Source organism: Palaemon carinicauda, chromosome 16 (genome assembly GCF_036898095.1).
Source record: "Palaemon carinicauda isolate YSFRI2023 chromosome 16, ASM3689809v2, whole genome shotgun sequence".
Taxonomy (NCBI): Eukaryota; Metazoa; Arthropoda; class Malacostraca; order Decapoda; family Palaemonidae; genus Palaemon; species Palaemon carinicauda.
Window position 1 is genome coordinate 118,253,202 of NC_090740.1, and position 17,500 is coordinate 118,270,701.

At 31.9% G+C, this 17,500-nt stretch overlaps 1 protein-coding gene across 1 annotated transcript in view; it reads left to right on the forward strand.

Annotated features, from left to right (window-relative positions):
- The first annotated feature begins 2,858 nt into the window (after positions 1 to 2,858).
- Positions 2,859 to 17,500, forward strand: part of LOC137655518 (uncharacterized) — a 179,832-nt gene continuing 165,190 nt past the window's right edge. The window contains exon 1 of the mRNA XM_068389416.1: positions 2,859 to 3,112. The gene's annotated coding sequence lies outside the window, so the exon portion shown is untranslated. The remainder of the gene's footprint in view (positions 3,113 to 17,500) is intronic.

Sequence of the window (17,500 nt, forward strand, 5' to 3'; positions counted from 1 at the left end):
CATTAGCTAAAAGCTATCAATTTCTAATAATTTCAAATATGCATATTCCCCTTAGGAATGTAGATAAATGAAATAAAGAGAGAGAGAGAGAGAGAGAGAGAGAGAGAGAGAGAGAGAACACAAATACCTAGCTCGAATCAACAAACTCTACGGGAAACTATATCCACATTTCACTTATTTGTCACGTGTTTGATCATAATGATGGATTCAAGACGTCTAAGATATCCAATTATTCCCGAAGAGCAAGTAATGGGCACACACTCTCCTCCGGTGTAGATCTCATTATATCTGCATCAAATAGATGCCAAAATATGATCATATATTACACAATTTCCGTGAAAATATATATTTAGACAGCGTTCAATGTCAATAGTCTGTGTCATATTTGATATGCTACATAAACACACACACACACACACACACACATATATATATATATATATATACATATATATATATATATATATATATGTATATATATGTATATATATATATATATATATATATAAGTATACAATATATATATATATATATATATATATATATATATATATACATATATATATATATATATATATATATATATATATATATATATATATGTATGTGTGTGTATGTATGTATTTTGTTATATTTACATATATGTATAATATATACGTGTGTTAAACTGTCATTATATGCAGATAAGTGTCTTCTTATCTCTCTCTCTCTCTCTCTCTCTCTCTCTCTCTCTCTCTCTCTGCCTTATAAAAGATCCGAAGGTAAAACAAACATTTCTTTATCGTTCCTTTTAATTTATGTCGCCGACGACTGTTTCAGCCATCGAATTAAGGCTCTCTTCACGGCTGTATTGAACAATAAATATATACGTATAAGATACCAGAAGAAAATACACACTGAATCTGAATAATTTGGACGAAAATATTGAAGTTAAAATAGAAAAAAAAATATTTTGATCAATTTAAACGCTTTCCCATAAGATTCAATAAAAGCATCAGATTCCCTTTCCTCAGAAGTAATGTCTTTGGTCTCTTAGTTTACTCAATTTTTGTTTGTTTGTGAGCAACTTTAACACAAACACCACTGTACCGATTTTGACTAAACCTGGTAGTCATCTTGGGCATGACCCACTTATGAATTTGGGACATTTTGGATAAAGTACATCAAAGTACAAGTATGCAGTAAAAGTTTGAAAATAACCTTAATGTTAAGTAAATAGAAAATATTTATTATTATTTTTTTAGTAATATTAGACAAAGACTTCTGAATCAATTTTAGCAAAACTTACTGCACATTTGGGGGTATTTTCTGAACCATAAAGCCTTTAAATATGATGAATTTGTTGAACTCCCGCCATATGTATTTAGGCTTGTGTTGGCCGATGTGGTAACGTCCCTGACCGATGAACATCAGACTGGGGTCGAGTCCCGCTCAAACTCGTTAGTTCCTTTGGTCGCTGCAATCTCACCATTCTTGCGAACTAAGAATGGGGATTTGGGGGAGCCTCTAGGTTTATCTGCTGAGTCATCAGTAGCCATTTCCTGGCCCTCCTTGGTCCTAGCTTGGGTTGCTGATCATATGTATATAAGGCCAGTCTCGAGGGCATTGTTCTGCTTGCTTAGACAATGTCACTGTCATTTGCCTCTGCCATTCATGATTGGCCTTTAAACCTTTAAACCTAAGCTACTATCTGAGGCATTTTGGTTAATTATCAGAGACGAATATTCTAGCAGTACGCAGTATATGACTTTAGCTAGTATTCTTTAAATATATCAATGGTAATTTTTCTTTTTTGGCTTGCTATTTTTCATGTTCTTTTCTATCGAATGTGAGAGAAATTTTTGCTTCCTATTATACAGAATAAATGAACGATTTTATTCAATATCATCATCATCATCACCTCCTCCTCCACCTATTGACGCAAAGGGCTTCGGTTAGATTTCGCCAGTCGTCTCTATATTTTGAGCTTTTAAATCAATGCTTCTCCATTCATCATCTCCTTCTTCACGCTTCAAGGTACTCAGCCATGTATACCTGGGTCTTTCAACTCACTAGTACCTTGTGGAGCCTAATTGAAAGTTTGGTGAACTAATCTCTCTTGGGGAGTGCGAAGAGAATGCCCAGACCATCCCCATCTACCCCTCACCATGATCTCATCCACATATGGCACTCTGTTAATCTCTCTTATAGTTCCATTTCTAATTCTGTCCTGCCTATTGACTCACGTACATACAGTAACACCGATCCCACTAAACTAATATATATCCTGGTTTTTATATATAATTTCGGGTGATTTGATTTCCAGAATTTATTAACCTTGCCATTGTCTGCACGATTTTATATTTCAATAATAATATTTTTATTTTGCTATTATATGGATGTACATTCAAAGCACAAATATACAAAAGTTTAAGTCGTGCCCGATCTCTAGATGTCTTCAACCGCTTCGGAAGAAATAGCCAGTGCACCATCCGGGCTCCATCGCGTAAATTTCCTTAAACTAGGTGACCGGGTCAAGATTTCCGGAAATTTGTGAACAGTCTGTTGCATCGCTAGTGTTTCCGGCAATGCCATTTGAACAATTACCGTCGGAGGCAAATCGATATGGTCTCATCTTCAAAGGCGAGGGCTTGCCATTCGGTCGAACGATTCCCGCAAAGGCGAATAAAAAAAAACGTCTTGGGATTATAATTTTCGTGGATGAAGTCGTCAAGATGGCGGAGGAGGCAGCACGTGGCTCCGTTGATGGAGGTACGCATGCGTCTCCTCCCAGCATCAGGTGAGTGCCAGGGGAGGTGAGGATGACTGTGGGCGGGACACGAGACGGGAGGAGCTTCAGTGTTGGCCTGCCATCCGTGAAGGGAAGAGGTAGCGCATGGCTCTCTCTCTCTCTCTCTCCAGGCATTCGGAGCCTATTCTCCCCCGTATGATCGTTCGTGTTGATTGCATTTCTAAAAGTTCCGTCTCTCCATGAGAACGGACTGAACCTTTATATTTGTTTATATATACACAAAAAAATTTACATTTTAGTTGTACTGTAGATCAAATTGGCGACGATTTGCAAACGATGTGATAACATCCGACACTCTTCAATATAACGTACGATTTTATGGTATGTATATTAGTTCTCAATGTGTTTTGTTATAATCTAATTCTTCCATTTTATAGGTTGTTCATTTTGATCATTCAGTAACGTATATTCAACTTATGGTATCCGCTTTATGAAACTAAATTCGCGTAATTTCTCTACTGGAGAATTTTACCTGAAAAAGAAGACATTGATAAATTCTCTCATTAATGATAACAAAACTGAAAACGGCAATAATTTCTATTAAATATCATTCACTAATAATCGGAAAAGACGGTTTTCAATGTAAGAAGACATAAGTGCATAGGAAAATTAATATAAAAAATTAAATATTTGATTATAAAATATAAAAAAGGTAGAATATAATTCAAGCTTATGGGTTAACTAAAAAGGTAAAAAACACCAGATATACAAAATTTCGGCTATACCATATTAATTTATAAAATATTAAAATAAAAAGGGTAAAATATAACTCAAGTTTATAAGTAAACTAAAAAGAGAAAAAAGGGACCAGATATACAAAATATCAGCTATACCGTATTAATTTATAAAATATGAAAGGTAAAATATAACTCAAGTTGATAGGTAAACTTAAAATAGAAAAAAGGGACCAGATATACAAAATCTCAGCTATACCGTATTAATTTATAAAATATAAAAATATAAAAGGTAAAATATAACTCAAGTTTATAGGTAAACTAAAATAGAAAAAAAGGACCAGATATATAAAATATCAGCTATACCGTATTAATTTATAAAATATGAAAGGTAAAATATAACAAGTTTATAGGTAAACTAAAAAGAGAAAACCACCAGATATGCAAGATCTCAGCTATACCATACAGGTCATGAGAATATCTAAACATATAATACATCCCCGGCCACACATCTAGACGTTTAATGATGTACTTGAATATACCATGGTGGTTGAGTTTGCTCAATGGCCAGTACACAGACTCTCTCCGCTGGGCATTCGGTAGAATTTCCACGATATGGAAATATTATCTTTTGAAAACTTTTATCATCATTTGGAGTCTTGATCGTCTTCGTCCATTGCGTCGTTTTGAGTTTTTTTGTAATTGGGTTTTATATAAGTTGGTTTTGAGTTTGTTGTAATTGGGAAGGGATTCATATAAATTGGTTTTGAATTTATTGTAATTGGAAATGGTCTTATATAAATTGTAAATCGTTATCGGGAAAGTTTTATTTAAATTGGTTTTGAATTTGTTGTAATCGGGAGGGTTTTATATAAACTGGTTTTGAATTTGTTGTAATCGGGAGGGTTTATATGAATTGGTTTGGAATTTGATGTATTTGGGAAGGTTTTATATAAATTGATTTTGAATTTGATGCAATCGGGGATGGTTTATATAAATTGGTTTTGAGTTTGTTGTAATCTGAGAGGGGGTTATGTAAATTGGTTTTGAGAGTCTTCTTATCGAGGGTATTTTTATATAAATTGGTTTTGAATTTGTTGCAATCGGGGATGGTTTATATAAATTGCTTTTGAGTTTCTTATTATCGAGGGTATTTTTATATAAATTGGTTTTGAATCTATTGTAATTCTGAATTTGTTGTAATCGGGGAGGATTTTATATAAATATATTTTGAATTTGTTGTAATCGGAGGGTGCTTTATAAATTTTATTTATTGATAGTCGCCTGGGTAATTTTTATCAATTATCGTCATAGAATATATTTAATTTAATATCATTAAGAAAAATATTAAAACTTATTGTTACTGTTTATGAATCTTTAAGGATCTGGAAGTTCTCAAGAAAAGTGTTAAGATAATAACGGAGTTTGATAATATATTTATCATACATTAAAAATTTTATCACATGAAAAAACAGATGAGTCTCCAAGGATAAAGCCTTAAAAATATAATAGTAATATTATCTCACCTAGATTTCGAATCAAACGGAAGGAGAATTGATACGACAGAAAAAATGAAACTCGCTAACAAGATATCTCTCATAGAATAGAAACAACGATGTTTCACATATCGAAACTCACAAAAAAAAAAAAAAATCCTTGACAGCGAACAAACAAGCAAACAAATAATAGGCCGAGAAACGGAAACGGTGAAATTGACCGATAGGCCTCTTTCACCAGAGGCTCACTATATATATCGGCGAGGAAGCGTTGAAGAAGTTGTCTCAAAGTTGGCGGAGAGGGAAACTGAGGGAAACTGGGGTTTCGTTAGGCGCCAACTTTATTGGCCGTAAAATTATTTTCTTTCGGTTTTGTGGATTTATCGCTGAAGGATCAATGTGTGGAAGTTATCAGCGGTATGTTACGAGGTAGAAAATGTTATTCTGTTTTAATCAGTGCGATTTTAACACTAATTTTCATGTTAATTATTTTTTTATTGTATTACGGTGGGTGTTCGAATTAATTTGTTTATTATCGTCAGCATTTCGAATTTATATTCTACAGTTTATTTCTTATTATTATCATTATTATTATTATTACTAGCCGAGCTACAACCCTAGATGTAAAAGCAAGATGCTATAGGCCCAAGGGCTCCAATAGGGAAAAATAGCCCACTGAGGAAAGGAAATAAGAAAATAAATGATGAGAATAAATATTGTTAATTCTATCCGTAACTTTCTTCGTTAATAGATATAATTTCATACACCCTGAATATTCCATAAACATTGTTCTGTTTTGATCAATGCGATTTTTATATAATTTTCATGTTAATTGTTAATTTATAGTATCACGGTGGGTGTTCGAATTAATCTATTTAACCTTATTTCAAACATTTCTATTTTATATTTTGCTATTTATTCCTACATTATTACTAATTTTATCCGTAACTTTCTTCGTTACTATATATAATTTCCAAATTCGACAGATAATTCCTTATCTTAAGTCATACTATCAGCACGGCGATATCATTGCGTATGATTTAATATTTACGGAGTTTCCAAAGCGACTATGGAATTACTTTCATAATCACCTAACCATGATTCAGAATATCTTAAAGGTGACACGATAATGTTACTATTATGAATATTTACTAATGTTTATAACATGTACGTTTGATTAATTTTGAAAAGAGGCTATCATATATATTTGCACATGACCATAACCATATATATATATATATATATATATGTATAATATATATATATATATATATATATATATATATATATACATATATATATATATATATATATATAAATCTATATATATATATATATATATACATATATATATATATATATATATAAATATATATATATATATATATATATATCATGTTAACAATATTTTCTTTTCGCTCGAAAAATTTATTGCACTGAAAACACTATTAATACTACATAGCGTGTTCAGTGCAATAAATTTTTCAAGCGAAAAAAAGAATAGCTTATATAGGAAACTAAGACCTTGTGTGACTTAAAGCAAATTGAGGAAAAGAGTATATATATTTCTAATAGTCACCTTCACTTAAAATAATCACTACGTGAGGATTAAATCCACTGGTATTGAAATTAAATTCAATGGATATGAAGTATTATGTTGTCGTCACTCTTGTGTCATAACTTTAATAGATATTGCGTTATATCCAGGATTTTCAAGTTCGTTTCCCTTACCTAACATCAACAGAAACTTCACAACGTTTAATTATATGGCTTTTCTATACCATATGTAACCTAATTATTATATGGTGAATATATATATATATATATATATATATGTGTGTGTGTGTGTGTGTATATATCCTTATCTATATACATATATATGTATATATATATATATATATATATATATGTATGTATATGTATGTATATTTGTGTAAGCATATGTATAAGCTTGTGTTTATATGTATAAATATGTATATATATTTAATATGCATATATATATATATATATATATATATATTATCATTAAATTCTAAGCTACAGACCTAGTTGGAAAAGCAGGATGCTATAGGCCCTGGGAACCCTACAGGGAAAGCATCTCAGTGAGGAATGGAAACAAGGAAAAATTAGATATTTTGAGAACAATAACAGCATCAAAATAGATATTTCCTATATAAAATATAAAAACCTAAACATGTGTGCACTTATATATATATATATATATATATATATATATATATATACAATTTAAGTATGTGTATTAGTTTGTGTACATATTAATTATCTAGACAAAGGAATATCAAATTCAACCCAGTAGATATAACTCCAATATCTCTCTCTCTCTCTCTCTCTCTCTCTCTCTCTCTCTCTCTCTCTAAAGTTTCCTAGCAATGCCATATGGAAGTAAACGCTTGAAATGTCACCTCATCGTCAGAAACGAGAACAGGAAATATAATCCAGTATAGTGTGAAGAGTAAAATCTAATCGCCTCCGGTATGTATTTCTCTATCCCTTGGTAGATTCAACAGCGTAAATCTTGTATGTACATTCGCTTGCTGAGGTAGAGTGATCTTTATTTCTATCTACATTTTTTCATCTTGTTTTAAAAATTTGAAATTTAGGTTTACACACACACATATTTATATACATATATATATATATATATATATATACATATCTATATATATATATGTGTGTGTGTGTATTATTGATATATATATGTATGTACATATGCATATATATATATATATATATACATACATAAACACGTGTATATCTAAATATATATACAAACACGTATATATATATGTATATATATGTATATATATATATATATATATATATACTGGGTTACTGTATATGTATATACATGCATGTATATATATATATATATATATACATTACTTCAAAGAGTAATAGTTTGATCGATGAGTTAATGAAAAATTTATTTCCATTGTTTACATATCTTTCCCGGATGATAAGCATTGTGGATAATCTTATCCATATATACGGTATATTTGGTTTCAAACGCTCGGCTTATCATAGTTAATTACTTAGGGCACTACGTTTTGATACATAGAATTACTATGGATTATTCATTGAGAAAAAAAATGAATGAATCATTACGTCATATTCATAATCCTACACGTGAAGGTTATGTTATTGTAAATGCTATGTAGAAAAGACCTATATTTTAATATGAATTTATACAAGAGATTTAGCGTATCCTTATTACTAAACGATATTCTCTCTCTCTCTCTCTCTCTCTCTCTCTCTCTCTCTCTCTCCCTTTATATATATGTATATATATATATATATATATATACATATACACGTATATATATATATATGTATATATATATATATATATATATGTATGTATATATATATATATATCAAACCAACTATATTAGCAATTTTGAACGATTTATTGGTATATTGAATTTTTTGCTTGATGTTTTTATTTTAGTTGATGAATTAGATTTTTAACGTATTATACAGGTAAAAATAGTGACTTATATCTCTTACTATAGTTCATGTTTCTATTTCTATACAATTAGCAATTGTTTTGTATAGCTCACTCTATTATCATGCTAATAATATAGAGTTTAAAATATCCCGTCCTATTTATAATAGTCATCCTATTTTTATAAAGGGTTAACTTTTAACAATAGCGATAAATTCCCGGTGAATACTTCTTGTGTAACTATTTGTACTTTATTATGTATTTTTTTCATTAATCCTGTATCCATTAATGGAGAAAAAATTAAAGACAGATAGAAATAAATGATAAAAAGAAGGATAGGCGGAGAGAGAACGAGATTGAGAAGTATAAAAACAATGTAAAACTTTGTCAAAAGCAATTATGAAATATCAGCAGTTAAAGGTAAATAGAAAATATTGCGCCAAACAAAAAAAAAAAACAACAACAACAATAACAGTGTCTTTGTTTATGTGAGTTGCAGAGCATATGCAAAAGTGCCGGCGGGCAACGAGTTACTATTTCAACGTCAGAGTTTTTGCACTGAATTATGTGCAGGAATTTCCCATCCTTTAAATATATATATATATATATATATATATATATATATATATATATATATATATATATATGTATGTATATATATGTATATATATGTGTGTATATATATATATATATATATATATATACATATATATATATATATATATGTATACACACACACATATATATATATGCTTATATATATTTATATATATATAAATGTATATATATGCATATATATATATATATATATATATGTATAAAACGTTCCATGCCTCTAATATTTCCATTTCATAATAATACTAATTCCAAATGTCTACACATACATTTACTATATAATATGAATCATACCAAAAAGTGATCCTATAGTCATATATAAAAGTAAACCGATAGATTCCTGTTCATGTCGATATTAGAAAAAAAAACAATAATTATTATTGTAATGATTCCTGTTTATTAATCCTAATATAGCGCTGAGTCAGACCAAAATCTGGCCAAAGTGCGCCAAAAGATTAGACTTAATAATTCAAGTCTTAGAATATCGTGTACAAAAGCCATAAAGTCTAGGTATTTGTAGCCATGACACGTGCTGCCATCCTAATTTGCTCTGTCAGCCTCTACAGAAGAGAGAGAGAGAGAGAGAGAGAGAGAGAGAGAGAGAGAGAGAGAGAGAGAGAGAGACTCTCTCGAGGCTTTTGTGGGCTCAGCATTTCGTTTGTGTGACGATCGAGTGCCATTGTGTCCTTTGGCACTCTTGACCCTCCTCTGACACCTTTCTTCTCCCGATAACCCCCCCCCCCCCTTCCCTCCTCCTACCCCAATCTCATATATAGGTACCCTTCCTACCCCTCCTACTCCCAAGAGGCCATGTCATTCAACTAGAACTCTTGAATCCTCTTATCCTTCATCGGTTACCGATTTATTTCCTTCATTACTTAGTCTTTCGCGAAGGGAGCCTGTTAGGTGTAAGCTGGGTTTTGAAAGTTTAAAGGCTGCTCATGAATGGCAGAGGCAAGGGATAGTGAGATTGCCCTAGCGAGTAGGACAATGCCCTATAAACTGCCCAAGTGCCAAAGCCCCATCTCCACCGAAGCTAGGATCAAGGAGGGTCAGGCAATGGCTGCTGATGAAACAGTAGATAGACCAATAGGATTCCCCAAACCCCTCATCCTTAGCTCAAAAGGAAGGTGAGGCTTCAGCGACCAAAGAAACTTACGAGTTTGAGCGGGACTCGAACTCCAGTCTGGAGTTAACCAGTCAGGGACGTTACCACATCATCCACCACAGTACTGCATTGAATTCATACATTTTCAAGTATCATATTACTGTATGGAAGCTGATATGTTTGCCATTTGATAAATGTAATGGATTTAATTACCTACAAAGACAGCAAATATTGCAAACATATTTAATAATAATGAAGTATCAATTGAAGGTTCTCAATTAAGATATTTTCTGGTGGGTGAATCCGGACAAAATCAATTCGGTTTGGAATATAGTAGCTCAGGGTTTTATGTATTAAGGTCAACCTTGAAATGTCAGCTTAACAATAAAGGACGAATCTTGTCTGGAAACTTTTTCTATCAAATATATGAACATAGCGGAGGTCTAGGGGCTGCCGATGTCATGTCCTTTACTGGCAAAGGAATGAAGTTGATAAGTAAAAATCAAAAAGATATTTGGAGTATAATGGCAAAGAAAATACTTCATCAGTGTCACTTTTATGGACTGCCAACGAAAGAGCCCATGGTCCCCTTATTCTAAGGCTGAGGTCAATCTAAAACGATTGGTAACGTCTCTGTCTGGTGTTTACCAGACGGCGGTTCAAGTCCAGCTGAGACTCGTTAGTGCCATTAGTGTCTGCAACCTTACCATCTTTGTGAGCTAAGGTTGGGGTGTTTGGGAGAGCCTATAGGTCTATCTGCTGAGTAATCAGCAACCGCTGCCTGACCCTCCTGGTCCTAGCTTGGGTGGAGAGGGCGCTTGGCCGATGATCATATGATATATGGTCAGTCTCTAGGACACTGTCCTGCTTGATAGGGCAATGTCACTGTCTCATGCCTCTGCCGTTCATGAGCGACCTTTAAACCTCTAAACAATGTCAGGAATAACAGCAGCATGAAGAAATATCGAAAGTCTGGTTGTAGACGGAAGTATTGTTGAGAAGATCGTGGAGTCTGACAATTGCCGATTCCACCTAAAGAAATATGTATATGCGAATATTTATTACATTTATAAATATTTACGCCTTTCAGAGATATAACATCAACTTCCGGTAAAACATAAACATTTTAACGTATCTTGAAAACCATGAATTAATTTTTCCGTATTTTCAAAATCTTTAGTTACCTCATATCTATTCTAATCCACTTTATAAACATCTTTAGCTATCTTGAAAACCTTGAATGAATTTCTCCGTATCTTCAAAATCTTTAGTTACCTCATATCTATTCCAATCCACTTTATAAACATTTTTAGATATCTTGTAAACCTTGAGTTAATTTTTCCGTATCTTCAAAATCTTTAGTTACCTCATATCTATTCCAATCCACTTTATAAACATCTTTAGCTATCTCGTAAACCTTGAGTTAATTTCTCCGTATCTTCAAAATCTTTAGTTACCTCATATCTATTCTAATCCACTTTATAAACATCTTTAGCTATCTTGAAAACCTTGAGTTAATTTCTCCGTATCTTCAAAATCTTTAGTTACCTCATATCTATTCTAATTCACTTCATAAACATCTTTAGCTATCTTGAAAACCTTGAATTAATTTTTCCGTATCTTCAAAATCTTTAGTTACCTCATATCTATTCTAATCCACTTTATAAACATCTTTAGCTATCTTGAAAACCTTGAGTTAATTTCTCCGTATCTTCAAAATCTTTAGTTACCTCATATCTATTCTAATTCACTTCATAAACATCTTTAGCTATCTTGAAAACCTTGAATTAATTTTTCCGTATCTTCAAAATCTTTAGTTACCTCATATCTATTCTATTCCACTTAATGAACATCTTTAGATATCTAGTAAACCTTGTGTTATTTTTCCGTATCTTCAAAATCTTTCGTTACCTCTGATATATCCTAATCCATTTTTTTTTCTTTAAACGTGAATGAAATATCCAGACGTTTTAAGAATTCATTTCTGCTTCGCATACTTGCGTTTTAATCTTTTATCGACCGCTATTCCTGTGATTCAACTCTCGCGTGGTTTATTTACCATGTTCCGTTTCTAATATTAGAAATGCTGCTCTTTCTTCTAAAGTCTTTGATATTGAATGATTTTTAAAAAACGTGAACAAACTGGAGTGTTTTTTTTTTTTATTCTTTTGTAATGAAAATAATTTCGTTTTTATGATGATCTCAAAGTGGATGATGTCAAATTCGTGAACAAAGTCAAATGTTTTTTTTTTTTTTCTTGTTAATTTGTAATGAAGATTTTTCTTTTCCTTTTTAAGATGATCTCAAAGTAGATGATGTCAAATTCGTGAACAAAGTTGAATGTTTCTTTTTTTTATTATTAATTTGTGATGAAGATTTTTTTCTTTTTTACGATGATCTCAAAGTGGATGATGTCAAATTAGTGAAAAAAGTCGAATGTTATTTTTTTATTAATTTGTAATGAAGATTTTTCTTTTCCTTTTTAAGATGATCTCAAAGTGGATGATGTCAAATTCGTGAACAAAGTCGAATGTTTTTTTTTTTCATTATTATTAACTTGCAGTGAAGATTTTTTTTTTTTTTACGATGATCTTAAAGCGGATGATGTTTGAGTAGAATATCTGTGCTTTAAGTTTAGTTATGAATGAGTATGTACATTTGTTGCCTAAAGTATAGATTCATTTAGTAAAACCATGGAGAGAGAGAGAGAGAGAGAGAGAGAGAGAGAGAGAGAGAGAGAGAGAGTTTCGAGATATTAATCTTTTAAACAAAGGATTGGACTGTACGAGAAATGTACTATTTACAATAAAACATATGAAAGAAACATCTCTCTTATGGAGTGGAATGGAAAATCATAGAGAGAGAGAGAGAGAGAGAGAGAGAGAGAGAGAGAGAGAGGGGGGGATTATATCAAATAAATTTTACAGGATAGTTTCAGAAGTAATGAGATTCGCTTTTAACCAACCTTATCAAACAGTATTTTGATTATGTTAGACGTATGTGTTACTAATTAACATATTATTATTATTATTATTATTATTATTATTATTATTATTATTATTATAAGCTTTGCTGTCCCAGTAAATATTATTCTGAGTCCCCATAAAAATGACTGCAAATAGATAATGAGAAACCATTTGGCTGTATTCTAAAAATTATTCAAAGATCCTCAATTTAGGAACATTCCCGTATGTAAAACAAAAAAATATAATAGCAACATATCATATATATATATATATATATATATATATATATATATATATATATATATATATATATATATATATATATATATATATATATATATATATATATATATATATAAAATTTTCAAAAGTATATGTAAACATAAAAAAAAAGCAAACAAAGTTTGGCTTTCCAGGGTTAAAAGGTAAACCGTTTGAGAATTGTAATCGCTTTTATACAATGATATGATATCTATTAGTCAGTATTGATAACCGTAAAAAATATTAATAAACATATAAACTTTCCCTCAAAATATATCATATTCTCTATACTGTGTCTCCCAATATGAAGTTCTTTTTATGTCATATATCGACTTAATTTCCATCACAAATCCTGTAATTTCTTCTCCTTTGATCGTTTGTTCCTGTTAAGGGTTGTGGCGACCGATGTGGTAACATCCCTGACTGTTGAATGCCAGTCTGGGGTTAGAGTCACGCTCAAACTCGTTAGTTTCTTTAGTATCTGCAATCTCACCATCCTTGTGAGCTAAGGATGGGGGTTTGGGGAAGCCTATAGGTCTATCAGCTGAGTCATCAGCAGCCATTGGTCTTGAGCGCTGACCATATGTATATTTGGTCAGTCTCTAAGGCATTGTCCTGCTTGATAGGGCATTGTCACTGTACCTTGTCTCTGCCATTCATGAGCGACCTTTAAACCTTTAAACTACTTGGTCTTATCTTGGATGGAGAGGGGGCTTGAGCGTTAGTCATATGTATATATATATATTCAGTCTCTAGGGCATTGTCCTGCTTGATAGGGCATTGTCACTGTACCTTGCCTCTGCCATTCATGAACGGCCTTTAAACTTATCAAACCTTCAAATAAATGTAAAAAGTAAACTATTGCCACGCAATTTTGCTTTCAATAAACCAAACTCTTGAGTTCCTCATGTGTTTAAGTATTATCATAATTACTTTTATTTATCAGTGATTAGTACAGATTCTTTTAATCCTATATTCTATGATAGGTTTTTCTGATGACGTCAGCTATTTACGTTTCGTGACTGCAGAAGGTTTACATAACAGGTCATAAAGGCCTCTGAAACTAGCGCAATTAGGACGGTGTTAGTGTCACAATTTGATAATTTATTATCAAATGAAAGTTGGAGATAAACATATACATTTTGGTTGTTTTGGATTTTATTTCACAGGTGTTTACACAGATGCACCACAAAACTATATTTATATAGACACACACACACACACACATATATATATATATATATATATATATATATATATATATATATATATATATATATATATATATATATATATATATATATATATATATATATATATATATATATATATATATATATATATATATGTGTGTGTGTATATATATTGAAAAACATCTTTTTGGCGTTAAAAACAAATCGAAGATAGCATCTCTATGGACAAACTAAGCTCCAGATAGTAAGTGGAGAAAAGTGAGTTATTATTTATTCATTATATATGTAAATTACCATGCCCAAGTACCATATATATATATATATATATATATATATATATATATATATATATATATATAAATATTTTGTATATATATGTGTGTACATATTTATATATAGTGAATATAGCCACCCATGCTAGGGCCCTGCTGCTACCTCCGGTGCCTTGGATGACCGCGGAGGTAGCAGCAGTAGGGGATTCAGCGTTATGAAGCTGTACCTGTGGTAGATAACGGGGGAGGGTGGGCTGTGGCACCCTAGCAGTACCAGCTGAAGTCGGTTGAGTCCCTTGTCAGGCTGGGAGGAGCGTAGTGAGGAGAGGTCCCTGTTTTTGTTTCATTTGTTTGATGTCGGCTACCCCCCAAAACTGGGGAAGTGCCTTGGTATATGTATGTAAACTAAGTTGGTATCCACAATGGCTAGTAGACTGATTTATGGATATCCCTTAATAAATATATCATTTTGTGCAAACTTTTTAGAGGGGGAATGTACATTCTAGTTGGTCAGATTTAAATATATCTCATGATTTTTTTTTCTTTGTCAAAGCCTGAAATAAAACCATTTGAAATTGTTGAGTTCGTGTAAGGAACTTTGCCAACAGTAACCACATGAAATCTATTTCCTATAAAGCTATAGGAAATACATTTCCTGTCAGAAAGAAAACAGAAACTATAGCTTTTCCTCATGTTATTGATGTGATTATAATATGGGGTTTAACTTTCCTCCTGTTATTGATGTAATTATAATATGGGGTTTAACTTTCCTCCTGTTATTGATGTAATTATAATATGGGGTTTAACTTTCCTCCTGTTATTGATGTAATTATAATATGGGATTTAACTTTCCTCCTGTTACTGATGTAATTATAATATGGGGTTTAACTTTCCTTCTGTTATCGATGTAATTATAATATGGGGTTTAACTGAAATGATATACATCAAATATATTAAATATATTAAAGTTACTTTGTTTCTTAGAGCGGGCTTTCTTTAAAGTAACAACGAAGGTTTTAATTAGATATTAAAGGAAGGGTGAAATTGATTGGTGTGTGATACTGGGACACTGGATTACCAAAATACCATTATCTTTTATTGCTGTATTTTATCCATCAACGATTTTATGGAAATACGCTGATAAATAGCTGTGTTAGTTGTTCATTATAATAAAATTTGTAGCTCTTTTGGGGAGAATCTTTATTACCGGGGGCTCATAACACCATTTCCCCTATACAATATAGAGCAAGTGTCTGGGTATATATATATATATATATATATATATATATATATATATATATATAATGTGTGTATATATATATATGTATGTGTGTATGTATGTGTATGTATATAATCATATAATTACATATGTATATATATGCATATATATACATACATATATATATATATATATATATATATATATATATATATATATATATATATATATATATATGTATATATATATATATATATATTACCTGTTATATTCATTGGCATTACCGGACGTAAAACTACTAGGTCTCTCCCCGTCTCTTAGGGAAGTTTGAGAGGGAGTAGCCTTACCTTGGTGAGAATGGTTTGTAGTTAGGAAGTGGCGGAGGGGGTGGGAAGGGTTGAAACTGTGTGTGTATGCGCGTGGTTTTTGCATATCTATCTAAATATTTATCCCCGTCATTTTTGACGGATCACGTACACAAGTTTCAAATAAAGACGCCAGCTGAACAACCTTATTTTCAAAGAAATTCTCGACGTTAGAACCTGTTTTAAGTCGTTACATAAACTCGTTCCCTTTTCGTGTATTGCAACACAACAAGCATTACATGGAGGCGAATTGGTTGTGGTGGCTGATGTGGTAACCTCCCTGACTGGTGAACGCCAGACTGGGGTTCGAGTCCCGCTCAAACGCTATAGTCTGTTAGGTTGGTGCAACCTCACTATCCTTGTGAGCTAAGGATGGTGGGTTTAAGGGAGCCTATAAGTCTATCTGCTGAGTCATTAGCAGCCATTGCCTGGTCCTCCTTAGTCCTAGCTTGCATGGAAAGGGGGCTTAGGCGCTCATCAAATGTATATATGATCAGTCACTAGGGCATTGTCGTGCTTGATAGGGCAATGTCCCTGCCCCTTAGCCTCTGGAACTCGTGAGCGCCCTATAAACCTTTATACCATGACCCTCTAATAAGTTATCATTTATCACCGTTTCTCACCTGAAGAATCTTTTGATCTGACGACTTTTAATTGAGTCTTCTCCAACGGAGAGTTCGTTTACCCTCATCGCCTTGTGTGTAATGAATAAATATTATGGATTATTCATATCTTTTCGATTAGTCTTCTACCCAGTTATTCGTGAATTCCAGTTATCATTTGGTCGCGGCTTTTTTGTCACTCGTGTTTTCTCAGTCTCTTTGCGAAAACTGTAATGGATACTAACCCTGTTGATAATATTTTTCCTGCTACGATATCTTTATTGTTTTCTTACTTTTTTTGCGAAAACTGTAAAGGATACTAACCCTGTTGATAATATTTTTCCTGCTACGATTCTTTATTGTTTTCTCACTTTTTTGCGAAAACTGTAGTGGATACTAACCCTGTTGATAATATCTTTCCCGCTACGATCTCTTTATTGTGTTTTCTTACTTTTTTTGCGAAAACTGTAGT